The sequence below is a fragment of the Lissotriton vulgaris genome, chromosome 1_1 (assembly GCF_964263255.1).
Source record: "Lissotriton vulgaris chromosome 1_1, aLisVul1.2, whole genome shotgun sequence".
Lineage (NCBI taxonomy): Eukaryota > Metazoa > Chordata > Amphibia > Caudata > Salamandridae > Lissotriton > Lissotriton vulgaris.
Window position 1 is genome coordinate 2,021,248,826 of NC_141685.1, and position 17,277 is coordinate 2,021,266,102.

Consider the following 17,277-nt stretch of genomic DNA (forward strand, 5'->3'; position numbering starts at 1 on the left):
TACATCACAACATAAAATAGTAAGGAACAAGAGAAAAGAGACACCTGCCACAAATTCTTCCACCTTTTCAGGTCTTTTTCAAATGCTTTCCCTAGTTCATTGGTTTGTTTTGACTTTGAGCATCCAATTCCTCTATTTCTAAATATCCCCCTCAATCATTAGGTCTTAAAATATCCCCCTCAAAAGCCACAAACCCACATCTTGTTTCTCACCCTAAACTCCAGTACCATCCATGATACATTACACTTACTGCAAATTGTAGGTGCACACTATGGGTCACTTACTTTAGCTTGCACTTTGCCATAACACTAGGCAAATGTACTTTAGGAGCTATTCAACTTTAAAGAACTCGGTCATGACCCTGTTATAAACTCCTTTGCCATCTCTTCTTTTCTTTTGCTATATCTTCTTTGCTAGTCAACAGGGACCCTCCTTATTCATTACTGCACCAATCCACCAATGGCCCTCCTCTATTTTAATAGTACATTCAATTTTGCTTCAGCTTCACACAGTCTCTTGGGTGGCCATAAATCAATTACGGGCTTCACACTGCTCAAAGCAAAGTTAAATTATATCCTTTTGCGTTCCAGCTATGCCTCAACCTCAGCACCCACAGTCTCCAAAATTTCACTTTTCTACGTAATTGGAATATTCAACATATTTTATCTTGCTCCCTCGTCTTTTCCACTACAGTGGAGATAACTTAAGCCATTACTACAATTTATGGAGGTATTCCATTAAGTCACAGTAGATTGTACTGTTCCAGTACTTTCTTTAAATTAATGTTTGTGGTTTCCCTGATCTTATCTAGCAGTATCACAGGTCTATGTTCCCAGGTATCTCAGATCTGTCCACACAAGTGGAATTTCATCTACATGGGAGACTTATATGCTACCCACCCCAATCTTGGAATTTTACATCATAAACCTGTACGTGGAGACATGGAGGTTAGGACGTAATCAATTCTAAGCAATGTTTTATGTACACCTGAGTAATATGAAAATTGCTACCCCCCCCCCCCCCGGGTATCTTTGCTTTTATTTGTCAATTAGAATCACATCATTAACAAATAGGTTCAGCAGTATGGGTCCACCAGAAGCTGTTCTCCCGTACCCAGGTCAATACACACCCCACTCCCAGTTTTACAAAATTCATTTCGCCCCCTATAATCAACAGTACCTTAAATAATTTTATTTTTCTGGTGTCTAATCTTTCAATTGTACTATTCTGTAAGCCTGGCAAAAAGTAGACTAATAAAACAGTAATGTGTTCTCCTGCACTGCAACCCATAGCTGTAACAAGCATCCCGGTTGGTTTGCTCACCTCTCACCATCCAGAAATGGAGCGGCTCTCCTTTATAGTAGAGCAATGTACCTGGATGCTGATGCAAAGTCTGTAGATACTAGGGAGCAATATCCTATTCTTCCCAGGATCTGGCCAGTCCAGCTAACCAGGTATGCCTCCTCCTGGAGTATCACACTATAGGTTTGGTTTGTGGAGCCTGATCGAAACTGTCCACCTTTTGACCTTATTCCCCATCCCATTCATGGTGCTGGATACAAACTGAAGGGCTTCTCGTGACGCTCCATATGGATCATGATTTGGTTTTGACTCCATAAGATCTCAGCACACTGTCAAGGGAAGGTAGGTCCCCATGATAGTTATTTAAAGTCAACCTGGTGCACTTAGTCTAACAGGTCCCTAACATCCTCCTCCCCCAAATGGGTCTAAAACCATACCCCAACTTGAGTGTGCCAGTCTTCCAGTTAACATAAAAACAAACTCTAAATACCTATTGAGCTTATTTAGTGAGTAAGGTCTTAGAAGTCCATTGACTCCCAAAATGAACAGTGCCATTTTGCACAGAGCAGACAGATAGGAACAACTCATCAAATATGTTAATACTAATATTATTTTGAAGGCCTTATTCTCTACCGTGAGTGTGACCTTGGAATGTAGAATTAACTTCCAGATCGGGCTGGTTTCACCCAGACTTGTTCAGGTATCATTAAGGGGTAGGATTTCTTTCTGAAGGGCACATTTAGCAGGGAACATAAGAGGACCATTGTATTTTAGGCCTTACTTTCATACTTTTCTTAACAACTTCAAATGTTCTCTGGTGGTTTTGCACAGCCAGGATAAAGTCCATGAAAGAGATGGTGGCATCTGTAGGGTTCCTTTCACTCTTGCTACCTGCAGGATAGAGGTTGTGTCTCTGAAACTGAGGAGGCGGGTGATAAATGCCTTGGGTTTGCTCTTTAGAGGGCGGGCAGCGACTGGGAATTAGTGGGCTCTCAACTGAGTAAAGTCTGGACAAACCCTTTGGCGATAGTACATCCAGAATGAGTGATTCAACAAATCGCTCCACAGGAGGTCCCTTGGTTCACTCGAGCACTCTCCCATTATGTGTAAAGTGTTCTCCAATCTTACTGCTCATGGCGAGATTGATGGCTGCCTTTTCAATTGCCCTCAATTGTTTGGAGCTCTTCCACAGACCCACCTGTAGCAAATGGAGATCTAGAGCCACCACATTTACTTTTTTGTTCTAAAATTCTACTAGAGTCTCTCAACGTTGCTAATCCTTCCTTTAGGCATGGGTCCAAACCACTTCCCCACCCGCTCCCCAGATTCATTTCAGACGATCGTTTTGGCTTCTCTTATAGGTGCTTTTGTGTTTTTTAACAAAACAAAATTGTCGATTCGGTTGTGCTAATACATAGGCAGCTCTCTCTCTGCTCAGGCTGTCACAGTACACCGTGCCCTCCCCTCCCCGACCCTACCCTCTCTTACATTCCGTAGGATCTTAGTCTATGTCACCATTGGCCAGCAGCGGTGTCCCTTCAATCTGTGCACCTACGCACTCTTCCTGCATTAAAAGAGATGGGACTAGTGTGAAAACCAGTCTTTTTGGACCACAGCTGATGGCAGTAAAGGATACAGAAGTATTGAAGGAGGTCCTGGACAGCATCAAGCCAATGAAAAGTGATTTCTTTGTGTCAGACTTCAAATAGCCCTTCAGCAGAAAGCAATTTCATTAAAAGCCACGTGTTATTTACAAAAGTTAAATTTAGGGATCAGTGGTCTATGTTTGTGAGCAAGTGTGCATGAGTTTTTTTTCTTAACCAAGAACAAAGCAAGAGGCTGCTGTTTCTTCATTTAAAAAAAAAAGTTACATGTATCTTCGACTCAGAGGAGAGGCAGGTGACCCAAAACAGTTAAGGCGACTGAAACAATAACTTCTGGTGGTCAGAAATGAAACTTTGAGCCATATTATTTTGCTTAGCGCTTAGGCCTTGCAGGGAGTATGCTAATGGCTAATACCAATACGATACAATATTTCATCTTGGTTACAGGAGCTGCATCCCACTCTTGTGGGTGCGTGAGATTTCACCAGGTGAAGGTGCCACCTTTTATGCTCAGGAAGGAGCCGGGCACATCCTCAGGACATACTATTCCGGAAAGAAAAACACCTCTCCAAACCGAATCCTTTTGTCCACTGCCTGGGAGCAGTACACAACGCTACAATGTCTATTTTGCCAAGTCGAAATGGAAGTTTAAAACTGCACACGAAGACTGCAGGGGCAAGGCTTGAAACATGTTTTACAGTGAGGTATATGCCACAGTAAGTGTTGCAGCCCGCTTGTAGCATTCCCTTCACAGGCCTTAGGTACATGTAATACCAAATATTAGGGACTAATTGGTGTATGCCAATTTATCGGTTTAGAAAAGAGAGCATAAGCACTTTAACCTTTGGTTGGCAGATTGCAAAGAGCACTATGGCCAGCAAAAATGGGTACGTCAGAGAAGGCAAAAATCTGTAGGAATACCATGCAAATGTTGGTCACCTCAAACTGACGTCACTAGAAAAACCTGTTGACCTCATCCATGCGTGGCACTGAAGCTTTATGCTAGTACAGACTGCCCTTCCTAAACAGTCAGTAGTGTCCAGGCCTGTACAAACAACTCACTTTGTTGCATCTTGGATGATCTGCACTAAACTGGTGTGAAATTCATCAGGGACTGTCCGCAAGATCTCACTAACCATTATCCCATCATTCGAAGGTTGTCCAGTTCTAAGGTGAAGGTGCAGCTCATATAGCAAATAAGGTCTCTTTTCAAAAGTATGTAAAGATGGAAAACAGGTCAAGGGTTCCAGAGCACACACTGAAAAGGCATGGTGAGAAAAAAGGATGGATTTAGGCCCAGATCTGTTACTGGGGGTGAGTGTTTGACATTGCTCAACATTTCGTCCATTAACTGTTCTGTTTGCTTTTGTCACCCCAAGTGGGAAGGGTATGACCAGACATGGGTCCCATGCTCGCCATGCTCCGGGATTCGAGCTACCCTGGCTGATATGGAGTGATACCTCGAAACTGCTTCTAGGATGCTTTTTTCAGGTCCAGGGATGACCTGCCTGGCAGTTCGGGCTGGACTGTTCCCATGGGGAGCAGAGTCAAGACTGATTTACAGATAGCTGGGACCAGACTAGAATAGCGTGGTGAACAAAAAAGATGGATTTAGGCCCAGATCTCTGACTGGGGTTGTGAGTGATTTATGGACGGAATGCCGAACAAGGTCAGTTGTTCTTATTGTAAGGGTTCCAGAGCAGCAAATATTTCTGAATCCACATACGTTCAAGATAGCTCAAAACACTTAGGGAGAATCTAAAGAGGTTAACATGGCCCTAGTGGTTCAAGAAGAGACAGCAGACATGGATTCCATGAAAGATAACCCATGGACTTTTGAGAGTTGAGGATAAAAATTTAGATGCAATGGATAACTCTGACTCTCCCTTCACCATTATAAATTAGAAGTTTGAAGCATTTTTTGAAGACAAAAATGTTAAGATAAAAGAGCCTGACATTAGAGTAGAGTTCTTTTAAGGCAAGGTCATAAACATTATTGGATTCTTCTCTACTCTCCTAGAATTAAAAGAAAGACTAGCTCAGCTCAAGGTATATGGAGAAGGGAGCATGTGTTTTAGGCTGGTGCGATCACAGTCTTTTAAAAATTGCTTTAGACCCCTCCTCTTCTGATCCACTTTTAGCCATTCATGATCTCAACATGAAAGGCCAAATATTCAATTTATACCTAAAGTATTAAATAATGTTTTGCGAAAATTGAAAAACGTTAAATATAGAATCAAATTAAACGCCAACAACGTGCCGGTTCAGACAAAAACTATGGGGCGTACCTCTGTGTGTGCGAAAGGATCTAAAGGATCTACGATTCAATGGAGAGTAAAGACAAAGAAATAATTGAGACGGCAGAAGCATCAGAAAAGATTTCACCAACTGTACTGGCGGCAAAAAAAACAATGGAAGTCTGCGCTTGTGTTGATTTTAGAGCCCTCTCAATGCAAACTTAATTGTTGACCCTTATTGATTTCTAGGATGTATGGAGCAACCGTGTTTTGAACCCTTGAACTCCGAAAGGCCTATCAACAAATTGAGTTAGACTAATCTACATACTTGCTATCTTTCATAACCCCAGTTGGCTTGTTTAGATCAACACAGTTGCTATTTGGTCTGGCATCTGCTTCGTCAGTTTTCCCATGTTTAATGCACCACACTGTCAGATATGGATGGAACAGTAAATGCTTCCAGGATGACATTTTGGTTCTCATGAAGAGTTTATATGAGCATAACCTGGTCCTTAGAGAAGTGTGTATACAGTTGCAGAATGGTCTAGTTTTGGCCCCTGATAAATGCAACCTGTTTTGCTCCAAAGGGACTACCTAGATCACATGGTCTCTGAAAAAGGTGTGGTTTCCAAGCGCTCCTTGGTATGTGCAACTGAAGAAGCGCCTCCTACACCGACAATAAGGAAAACATTTTGTGATTATTATTCAAAATCTGTTTAAAATTTCCACTCTGATGGAGGATTAAAGAGATCTTGAGGAAGGATGTGGAGAATGAATGGGGTGAGGATCAAAAAAATGCATTTGAGGAAGAAAAAACAAACTATTTCTGCTTCTACTCTCCATTGGTAAATAATGCATTACAACAGTAGATACCAGTGCTGATGCTCTGAGTGCTGAATTTTCCACGAAAACAAATAATAACGGTTGTTGGGGGGTGGCATATGCGCCTAAATTTCAAATAACACTAAGAGGAGGTATGCAGGAACAGAGATAATTACTTGTGTGTGTGTATAGGCAGTGAATTACTTGCATCACTTCATTTTGTGAACTAAATTCACTTTTCAAACCAATCACAATCCCTTGGTTACTATTTTTGCTGCTGGAGATGGCTTTTCCTCAACAGCACTCTTTGCAAGGTTATGTTCTAAACATCAAGAATATGGTTTTGATGTGAAGTATGTGCCTGGAAAATTGAACTGCACTGCCAACTTTTTGTCACATCTTCCTTGTGATGTGAATAAAAGTTGTGATGCGTTTGGTGAACATGATGAAAAAGACATGGTGGCAAGTGTAGTTGATCTGTGTTCTGTGACTAATACTGAATTTTCTGAAGAACCATGAAAGTTTGAAGATTCTAGAGATTGCACCCTATGGTTAAAAAGTATTTCAATGAAGGATGGCCCATGGCTAAGAACTTGCATTACATCCATTTTCCCCTACAACCACTGGCCGACAGTGTGCAAACTGTATGAATTGTTACACAGCTCCCCACCTACAACCCGAAGGCCGGCTGCATTATACAGAGTTCTGAGTTTTACCCAGGTAAAACATGATGAAAGAGCAACAAAAGGACCCCAAGAAATATCAAAGAGTTACAGAAAGCAAAACTAAGAATGAACACCTCCACAAACTCCCCCCACTCTTCCCCTTCTCCTCTGCACCATGATTCCATTGTCCCAATTCCCTAGAATGAAAAATGGTATCTGTGTGAGGGGTGGAGTGAACAACTGATCAGGCAGCAGACTGTGCTCTCTCTATCCTTTCGGGTCAGCAGGAGCAGGATTTACAAATATTTAGGGCAGGTCACTTCGCTGAACTCTAGCGACAGAATTGTAAAGAACGGGCCATAACTATGGATATTTGCCCTGTTGTCTGCCATCAGTGACATGTGTTCAATTGTCAGCGAGAACCAAGAGTCTGTGGAGCCACGCCACATGGTTGGGGATCTCCTCTGTGCCCCAACGTGAAGGAGGACCTGCCGGATGGCATTCAATGCAAGTGCCACTTGTCTGCCCCTAATAGACCGTAGGGGAAAGGATAGTGGATTGGGTAGCCCCAAAAGCAGTTATGCTGGGAAGTGGGGTATAGTCTTGTTAAATGCTTGGTCGATGTCATTCATGACCAGATCCCATACCTGGCCAGCTTGGGGCAGTACCAGAAAAGAAGGCAGGAGACAGTTTTGCTGCAGCCCAGCAAGCATTGTTCGGTGAGCCCCCTCTATTCCAGACCTGATTTTGAGCAGGTGTTAAATACCATTATTAGTTCATTTTATAAGCTGTCTCAGTGCAGGACATATTGTGCCCTGTGTGATGTATCCGGTAGTATATATCCTCCCATTCTTTGCTGGAAAGAGGGCACCCTACTTCTTCCTCCAAGCGGAGCTGGGCCTTGGTCTTGGAGGTGTTGGTTTTGGCAGAGAAGAAAGCATGGAGTTCAGAAATAAGACGTTTGTCTACGTCTTTGGATACTAGCCATCTTTTAAAACGGGTCAGAGGATGGGAAGCTCCAGGTTCGTTACTCGGGGAAGTCACCCAGGGCCTCACCAGCCACTCAAAGGTGAAAAACTCCTCCTCTTCCCCCCCCCCCCGCCCCCCTCCCCCTCCGAGAGATCAACGAGCGAGCCCACCCATTTGCAGCCTTGTTCATGCCAGTACTCAAAAACCTCAGGCTCAGATCCCATCCCGTCCGGCGAGGAAACGTTGTTAGATTGTGTTGAGAGCCACAGAGTGCCAGATTTTAAAGGTCATGGCAGTTACCGGCGAGGAGTAATGCCCCGTTCCCTATGTTTGAAAAGGGCAGCAAGATTTACCACCAGACACTGGCTCCTGCAATTGTCTGGTCCATAAAGGGCCAGTGCTTTTCTGAAAGCGGTCGATTTCATTCTACGATGAAGCGCAACTGCGTGGCCTGGAAGTACCGTGGGATCAGGGGCAGTCTCATGCTTTGCTGTTGGCTAAGGCGCAGGTTCTTGCCATCCCAGTTGAACCGGTTGATGGCGAGCTGTATATTACGAAGAATTGATGGGAGTTGACTTAGAGGTATGGTCTGAAATATGTAAAGAATACTTAGGAGAATTGTCATTTTGACACCAGCGATGCGGCCGGACCATGACAACCTGGTGCAGCTCCACGTAGAGAGCGTTTTGGTGGAGGACAGAGCCAATAGTGGGCCACATTTAGCCGTTAGCGTCTTCGCCGGCGTAGAGGCCAGAAGGATACCCAGGTATGGTATAGTTTCCACTGCCCACACAAAGGGGAACCGTGCTTGCAATGGGGCTACTTGGGGTGGGGAAAAACAAGAGGTTCAAGAGCTGTGATTTTTGGAGGTTAACTTTGAATCCTGATACTTCACTAAACTACCTAAATTCCTCAAGTAGAGACGGAATCGATGTCAATGGTTTTGTCAGGGACAATATGATGTAATCAGCATAAAGGCTGATCGTATGCATGTCCGCTCCGAGGCAGATCACTGTAACCCGCGGGTTGTCCTGTACCCTCTGCGCCAAGGGCTCCATATAGAGCGCAAAAATGAGCAGGGAAGAGGGGGCAAACTTGGCAGGTTCCCCGTTCTATGGGAAACGATGAGGACGAATTCCCATAGGCTCAGGCCCTGGGGGCACTGTAAATACAGTGTATCCATGCTATGAATCTGTCTCCAAATCCAAACCTGTAGTAAACAAGTAAGGCCAGTGGACTTGGTCAAATGCCTTTTTAGTGTCAATGGAGAGGAAGAGGGTTTCCCTCGACGAACGCTGGAGGAGGGCAGTAAGATGGGTAAGGAGTTTCGTATTGTCCCCACTCTGCCTCGTGGAGACAAAGCCCTATTGATCTGGGTCCACTAGGCCCGGCTTGGTTGGGTTGAGTCACGCCGCCAAAATGCTTGTAAACAGTCTAGTATCAGCGTTGAGCAAGGAGATGGGCCGGTGGCTCCACACTCCTTAGAGTCTTTATGAGGTTTAAGAATCTCAGAAATGGATGCCTCCAACATCACACCATAGGGAGCCAAACTCCAGGAACGGAATGAACAACCGTGTCAACAGGGGAGCTAACTCTTGGCAGAAAGTTTTATTAAAAAAGAGGGGGGAAAGCCACCTGGGCCTGGCACCTTATAGGGTTTAAGGTGTGCAATCGTTGCCACCCACTTGTCTATTCGAATGTGCTGATCTAGCTAAGATACAAGATCTGGAGGGAGGCATATCAGCGGGACGTCTTGCAGGTAGGCCTCAAAATCTCCGGTCAGGGCATCATCACCGGCATATTGAAGGCTGTAGAAAGTCTTGAAAGCCTCCTCAAGATAAGGATCCGAGTGGACATGCACTCCTTTCAGAGTGAGAACCGAATCAATAGATCCGGACACCGCCTTGTCATGCAACTTATGCGCTATCATGCGACCACAACAAACCCCACTAATGTAGAATTTGTGCTTAAGTCATAGGAGGGGGTATTCTGCCTGGTCAAGTTCAATGCGTCGTAGGAGAAGTTGCTGCTTCTCAAGTTCCCGCCATACCAGAGAGGCCCCTGTGCATTCGTGAATCGATTAAAGCTCGGAGCCGGCTCGTTCAATTTGTTGTCGCTTTTCCCGATGCAGTTTGTTCTCAGTCGTCGCGATTGTGATAAGGACAAGCTTCAACGCCTCCTATCCGGAGGAGAGACGGGTCCCCTCCCGATCATTATTGCCGATGTAGTTCCCTATAGTCGAACAGATCGCCGTCACCATCTGACTGGATTGCAGCATGGCGTTGCGCAGACAGAGATCACAGCTCTATGCTTGCCTCTCCAAGCTGGAGATCGTGAGAAAGTGGTAGATTCGGGCATATGATTTGTGGGCTGCTGGGTAAAATATGCAGTCTCTAGCAGAGGGGTGGAGGTGTCTCCAGATATTGCAGAAAACGCAATATGCCAGCCACTGTAGTACAGCAGATGGGAAGGCCCCCCGTCTGGGCAGGGCATTGGCTAGAGCGATCCATGTCTGGGTCCATCACTAAGTTAACGCCCACCCTCCCCCCATGAGTATAGCCTGGTCGATAGAAGTAAGTGCAGTTACCACCGTTCTAATGATGAAAGGTTCTAGCCTGTCATTTGGTACATATATGTTCGCCAAAGTGAAAGTGATGGCTCCCCATTGTAATCTAATCCCTAGGACTCTTCCCCTAACTTCCATTAATGTGGAAATTACCTTGCCGTGAAACTTCTGGGCAAGAAGGATTGCTACCCCGTTCTTCAACACAAGGCCGGAGGACCAACACTGTCGGGGGAACCAGTGCGGTCGCATGCGGGGGTATCTTTGGCAAGAACGAGAGTCTTCAGGAGCAAGCAGATATCGCCACCCAACCACTCCAGGAGAGACAGCACCGATGTGCATTTAACTAGACTATTTAGGCGCCGGACATTTAAACTGACGGTGCACATGTCTTAAATCATGGGGCCGGGGTCTGCATTGCTTATTTAGGTCCACCTCCCCATGTTCTCATGGGTAGGACGATGGGCACATGGGTGATAGGCCACGTTGAGATGCAAAAGCCTAGTGCCAGGTAGCAGTGGAGGTGCAGAGGAGAAAGTAACTGTCAGGACTTAAACTTATACTCTATCAAGGCTTACCAGTTCTTGCACGGGAACAGAGATGCTAGGTCCCTAGTCCCACTTGGCAATGTTCGCAGGTCTTATTCAGAACCTCCAATCATTACCTCGGGGGACGGGGGAATTGGATAAAATAACAAACAAACAAAGAAGAGACTGGTCCGGATTGGTTCCTTCTGTGAGCTATCTGCGTACTTCGACTATTCTTTCTGTGGAACCTGAAAATGAATACATTATTATCTGTATCTCTACTCAGCTCTAGTGTTACTCTGCATAATATATCTCACCCACCCTAGTTCTCCTGGACCTTGCTTCTCTTCTGAGTAAATGAGATTCTGTGCTCCTCGCCAGTTAGTTGTTACTGATAGAAGAAAACAAACATTAGTTCCACCTGTCTAATCTATTTTAGTTAGTCTTATTAGTTTTAATGTAAGTGCACTTACTTCACTAACTGGGGAGTAATTCCTTATAGGGGTTTCTGTGATTTTCTTCTGTTCCTTGCGCTGCTGACTTTTTAATGTGTTTTTAAGACTAATCCTGTCTTTTCTTTTACAGGCCTTTTCTGTGTTCTCAGCTTCTGTTCTGGTGAGTTTTTACTATTTACAAGCAGTTCCTTAATTACATTTCATGGACACAACGATGTTTATTATTTCTTTTTCTTTTATCCTTTCACAGGTTCTCCTGTTATCACGAACTCTGTTCTGGTAAGTATTAACAATTTACATGTTATGTTTATTTTTTCATTCAGGTCTCTTAACATTAAAAGAACTAATTCTGCCCCTTGTCCTTTTTCAGGTTCTGTAAACAACTCGACGAGTGGTCTGGTAAAGTTCTCACAATATTTCACCAAGTAATGACAGTTTACTTAGCTCTGGGCTCTGCCGCTTGTCTTTCAGCTCCACGAACTTGAACTTAATAACCTTCTTCACACGGACGAACGAAGGCTCGTTTTCATCTTCAGACTTCCTGCTCTTGAATTAACTTGCATCAAACAATGATGCCGAGTTATGCTGTAGTTTATTTTCCTCTGCTCTCCGGATGCTTAACTCAGTGTAAATAATTATCTCCTTATTTGAACTAGAAACTCTATATAACGACCTCTCTCACTGAATACCTCAGTGAAGTGCGTTGTTACAGAGGCGCTCGCACTGCTCACCTACTCTCCTGTAGCTGTGGCCTCTTAGACTAGACCGCTCGCCTCTAGTTCTACCTTGGTGGCCATCTCGGGAGCCATCTTGTGTCTCCAGTAACGGACCAGTTCAGTCCACGTACTGCAATTAGGGAACTCCTGCTCCCTTGTTAGGGAATTCACTCCACAAATTCTAGCGCCTGGTTTTGCGGTTCTGACAGTAACGAAAGGATACAGAAAGTACCCTCATTTTAACGTGTTTGTAACATATGAAACAACAAAGTAGGACTACAGTTTGTCATAACAACATGGATGGTGCGGAGTGTCGTACAATCGCGGATTCCATCAGCTGCGGCAAAGAACTCCAGTCACGCAGCAAGCAGGGCATTTGGCGAGGCCGTCCCACAGTGTTGCAGCCTCCCCGTTGCTGCCGTTCCATCCTCCGGCAGCCCCACTTCTACCATTTGCTGCAACTGATCCCCCTACGCTTCCGAAAGGCGAGCACCGATTGCCGCTCTTTGCTCATAGTGTCCGGGTCTGGATTTGCTCCAATGGATGCACTTTTGATCTGCTTCCAGCCTTGCTCCTTTTGTTTTCTGCAGTTTTTTGGGGGGGGCATTACGGCGCAATTGGAGCAGGGCGTAGGCTTCCCTAAGGGATCTCAGTTAGTGTAGTGTTCTTTCATGGCAAAAGATTACTTGAAAGGGGTGCCCCCATGAGCAAGTTATGCCCGCTTCCTGCAAGTGATCGGTAGAGTGATCCGGGAGAGGTCATGGTAGAGCACCAGGGAGTGGTCCAGGAACTGGAGTGGTTGCACCTCTCTGGGTCGCTTTAGGATGTCCTCCTTTGTTTGCAAATTGTATACACATACCAAAATATTGGTGGGGGGATTCTGTTCTGATCTGGTCCAACCCTATGGACACGGTCGAGCTGCAGCTTTGTCTCACTAGCTTGACCGAGTATGTGACGAAAGAATTCTGCAACCTAGTCTCGGAGGCTAGCTCCCTCTGCCTTTGTCAGTACACCCTTGATGTGGATATTATCCCTGCGGGAACGATACTCCAAATTTACATTGTGTGCCTGTAGATCCAGATGTTGCTCAAGACACAGAACTTCTTGCTGCAGCAACTCCATCTCTTCCCCTCAGCTCGTTTCTCGGTCTTCTAGTGCGGCTATTCGGTCCCCTACCTCCTCAATATCACGACAAACCTCTCGCAGGTGGGCTGTGAATTCTGACTTCATGACCTGGAGGTCTCCAGCTCGACAACTAATGTTGCCCGCCTCCTGGGAATCTGAGACAGGGGTCGGGCACGTGCCGCGATTGGTGTCTGTGGACGCGCACGTCCAGGCCGGCGCCGTGCACATCTCCTGCCTCAGATTCCCTGAAGTGCGCAAACACACACACGCAGGCAGGCAGGCACACACACACACGCACATACAAGCACCCCCCCACCACGGGCTCACGCACACACGCGCACCCCCCCACCACCACTCACGGGCGCACACACACACACATATATATATATATACTTTTCAGCAAAGACGTTTCAGTGAAGAAACACGCCGCACACTACTCCATTTGTTAAGTATTTCGGTTTATTTTCTGTAGGTTCCCCACCTCTCATTTTGGGACATTTGCTCGTGATATATATATATATATATATATATATATATATATATTCCCCCTCCACTTACCGTGCTCTTTTGTCACGTCGCCTCGCTGCGCTCTACAGGCTCTGCACTCCCCTGGTGTTTTCTCCGCCGCATTACCATACGCGGGGCTTCCCTCACGCTTGGGAGCCCCGCGTCACCGCTGCTCTCCGTGGGCCGGGCTTCCCGCAAAAAGTGGAAGTCCCGCCCCACGACGTGAGGTCTTCTTTCAGCTTCGGGTAAGGCATGTGTTTCACTCCTTGCAGCCAGTCTGCTACACTGTTCTCGATCCAAAGAAATGTAGGGGTTGCTGATCTGGGTATGTGTAGTTATATCGCCCACGCAGGTGGTGCAGGTGCTGTGGGGTAACAATTTCTGTGCAGCAGGGCATATACTTTCTCGCCACGTTAGGCCTGGGTGCCGCATGCATGGCACTTACTTGTAGATTTGCTGGGCCGTTGCTAGACGCTTCTGTCACCATTCCACTCGAGTCGCAGCAGCTTTCATGAGCCTGCGGGCCCTTTTGTCTCATGCGGGCACTGTGGGCATTCATCTTGACATTCAGGCAGGTACTAGCTCAGTCTTACGGTTATTGGAGTGCCAACTAGTTACAGGTTCTGGACTGTAATGTGCAAGGCTTTACATGTTCCTTTCTGCGGTTGACTGCAGCGGGCCGCTTTAATTACAGTTACTTGCACGGCCACAGCGTGATGCAATAAGCGGCCACCCTGTGGCACCACATATGGCTCTCTTGGGAGGCCGCTTCAGTCTCTCCAGTGCTGCAGGCCATACTTTATCACGCAGGCACTGTCCTTTTCACTGTCGGGGAAGTGATACTCACACGGGACGGGACACAGCCGCAGGCCGATCCACACTTCCCTTGCCTGCGGAAAACCAATGGGTAGCGATCTACGCTCCTCTCTCCTGTGGGCACTTGGGCTGCCAGAGGGTAAAGGCAGTATTCTCACCTCTCGCTGTAATTGCAAGAGCAGGAGGGAAGATCCATTTCTTGTTTATGTAGCGCAAACTTTACCCGAAGGGGTCTGAGAGCTTAATAATAGGAACAGTAGTGATACATGAGGAGAACATTAGATAGATAGTAAGATAGAACATTGCTTTCAATATTTTTTAATACATCCCTCTTCCCTGTGAACTGATTTGAAAATGTTGGCTTGTATTCTATGTTTTATCTGCACACAATAAGGGTGTTAAAATAAAACGTAGTATTTTAGAGTATGTGCCCCGCCACCTCCCTTCCACCTCCAGCGATGCCCGCAGTGCCCCCACCTCCCTCCCACCTCCAGCGATGCCCTCCCACCTCTAGCGATGCCCGCAGTGCCCCCCACCTCCAGCGATGCCTTCCCACCTCTAGCAATGCCCACAGTGCCCCCTCACCTCCAGGGATGCTCTCCCACCTCTAGAGATACCTGCAGTGCCCCCCACCTCCCTCACACTTCCAGCAATGACCTCCCACCCCAAGCGATGCCCGCAGTGCCCCCCACGTCCCTCCCACCTCCAGTGAAGCCCGCAGGGCCCCCCACCTTCCTCCCACCTCCAACAATGCCCTCCCACCTCTAGCGATGCCCGCAGTGCCACCCCACCTCCCTCCCACCTCCAGCCATGCCCTCCCACCTCTACCGATGCCCGCAGTGCCCTCCCACCTCACTCCCTCACAGGCCTTTTGACACTCCTAACGCCCACTTACCCACCAAGTGCTCTTTCAGAAAATTTGCAGAGGGCAGGGTCATGTGCACTAGTGACACAGGAATGAAAAGTCACACGAGTGCTCAAAAGCGCACAACTACAACGAAAGTTCTATATATAAAAAAAATAGTGTGTTTGAAAGTAGTTTGCTTAGTGGCTTCAACACTCGTTGCTGACATCTGGTGTGGACGGGTTGAATCGTGTGAGGGCTGACTCTGCCTTTTATCCTTCTGAGGTTGATAAATTGACATGGTTAGGTAATTGCAGCGTGTTAACATCCTAAGGTCTGCGGTATTCTGGAGTTTGTGAAGACGAATGGTATGAGATTGTACAGTGGAATGCTGAACAGTTTAATGAATTTTTGAGCATGGGAATGAAAAATCACGCGAGTGCTCAAAAGCGCACAACTACAATGAAAGTTCTATATATAAAAAAAAATAGTGCGTTTGCTAATCCCGGGAAGGGGAAACAGCAGACGGCTGCCATTGATGTGTTTTATCTAGGAACCAGATCAATAGTGTGACCTTATGCCCCTATACGGCTATAATCAATAAATATCCCTATAATGGCATAATAAATCAGAGCCATATTTCAGTAACTCGCCTCTGCAGTCCATGACACAGCAGAAGCTACCTCCTTAGATTCCTATAGAGCACACAGAGTTCTTTCGACACACCAAACCCCCAGCCACCTGGGAAAGCCCCGCTTGCTTTGTTTTGATTTGTAATACAACTCCTGCGAGCACTGTAAGAACGACCAGTTCTTAGTGACATCTTTATTGACGTCTTATGTCCAAACCTTACGTCAAACTCGGCACCTGTCAGGTATAAATATACCAACGTTGCCTTAAGCAAACACACGGTGGTGATTCTGGAGCAGAGCAGCTAATCTACTTGCCGAGAGCCCAGCAGAAGCGAGAAGCCCACGGACGCTGCCCCTCCTCTTTGACTCGCTGAGAAAGACGCTGTCTTTTCTCCTGCAGAGAAAATCCACCTCCGGCGTTTCCAGCCTACCCTTGCGGGTGACTGGAATATCGAGTCCTGAGAGTGAGATACAAGACCTCCTACATTCTATTCCCAAGGTACAGTGCTGACTAAACCCATAGAGAGAATTCTTGAACAGATCCTTGGCAACAAACCTACTTAACTTAAACTGCTACTTACTTACTCCTTCCCACGTATTAGGCTTAGGTCAGGTACAAGGGGTAGGCGTATTTTAGAAGCACCAGTTGAGCACGTTAGCCTATGTATATATGTGTATATATTTTATCCACTTTAAAGTGTCTTATGTCTAAGATACCATATCAATGCTTTTACAGTATTATTTAATGATACTCCTTTTACTGTACGTACTTTACTTTATAACAAGTCTTGCAATTGTGGCAATTCATTTCTCTTGCATGAGAAGGAAGACTGCTCAATAAATAATATCCTTTATTGAAAACGCCCGTCTCTCTATTCTCTGCACCCTGGTGAAACTAAGTATGCACATCTGACTGAGTGAAATAGCGGTCTATTGTTTCACAAGACTCTAGAGATTCACTCTTATTCTGAGGGAGCAAAGTTGTCATGTTTATGCGGTTGTCGGAAGCTGAATCCCTTCTTGTCTGAGCCAGGGAAGCTGATCACTTCCTATTCAGTCAAGAAAGTTTCCAGTGACCTCTGAGCTAGCTGGCGCAAACCTAAATTAAGTCTAACATAGTCAGTAGAGACCTAGAAGACCTCAGTCCTACGTCTACACTGCTTTTTATGTTATTCCAATGCGCAGGGCCTATAGGGAAATTAGGAACTACACTACATGGCGCCCAACATGGAGCAAGGCGACAAGACTAACGCAAGACGTTAAAGTAACTCAGTCGTGCTTTTTCACACAGACCCTTTCTCCCGTAAATACTCCAATAGACGTCTGGAGTGGGTGAAACGTTAAAATCCGCCAGAACTTAGTAGGAAGAGATTCCTATGTAGAGTTTCTGGTTTAGTCAACGTTGAAGGATACAGTGTTCCAAAATATTGTGCACCTAATCTTTTTTTTCCTTGAAACCTGATCTGTAACAAGAACCTTTCGGACAGTAAATT

General features: G+C 45.9%; 1 protein-coding gene across 1 annotated transcript in view; it reads right to left on the reverse strand.

The window, feature by feature from the left end:
• The window catches only part of STK38L (serine/threonine kinase 38 like), a 339,803-nt gene that overhangs the window by 306,077 nt on the left and 16,449 nt on the right, over positions 1-17,277 (reverse strand). The window lies entirely within an intron of this gene.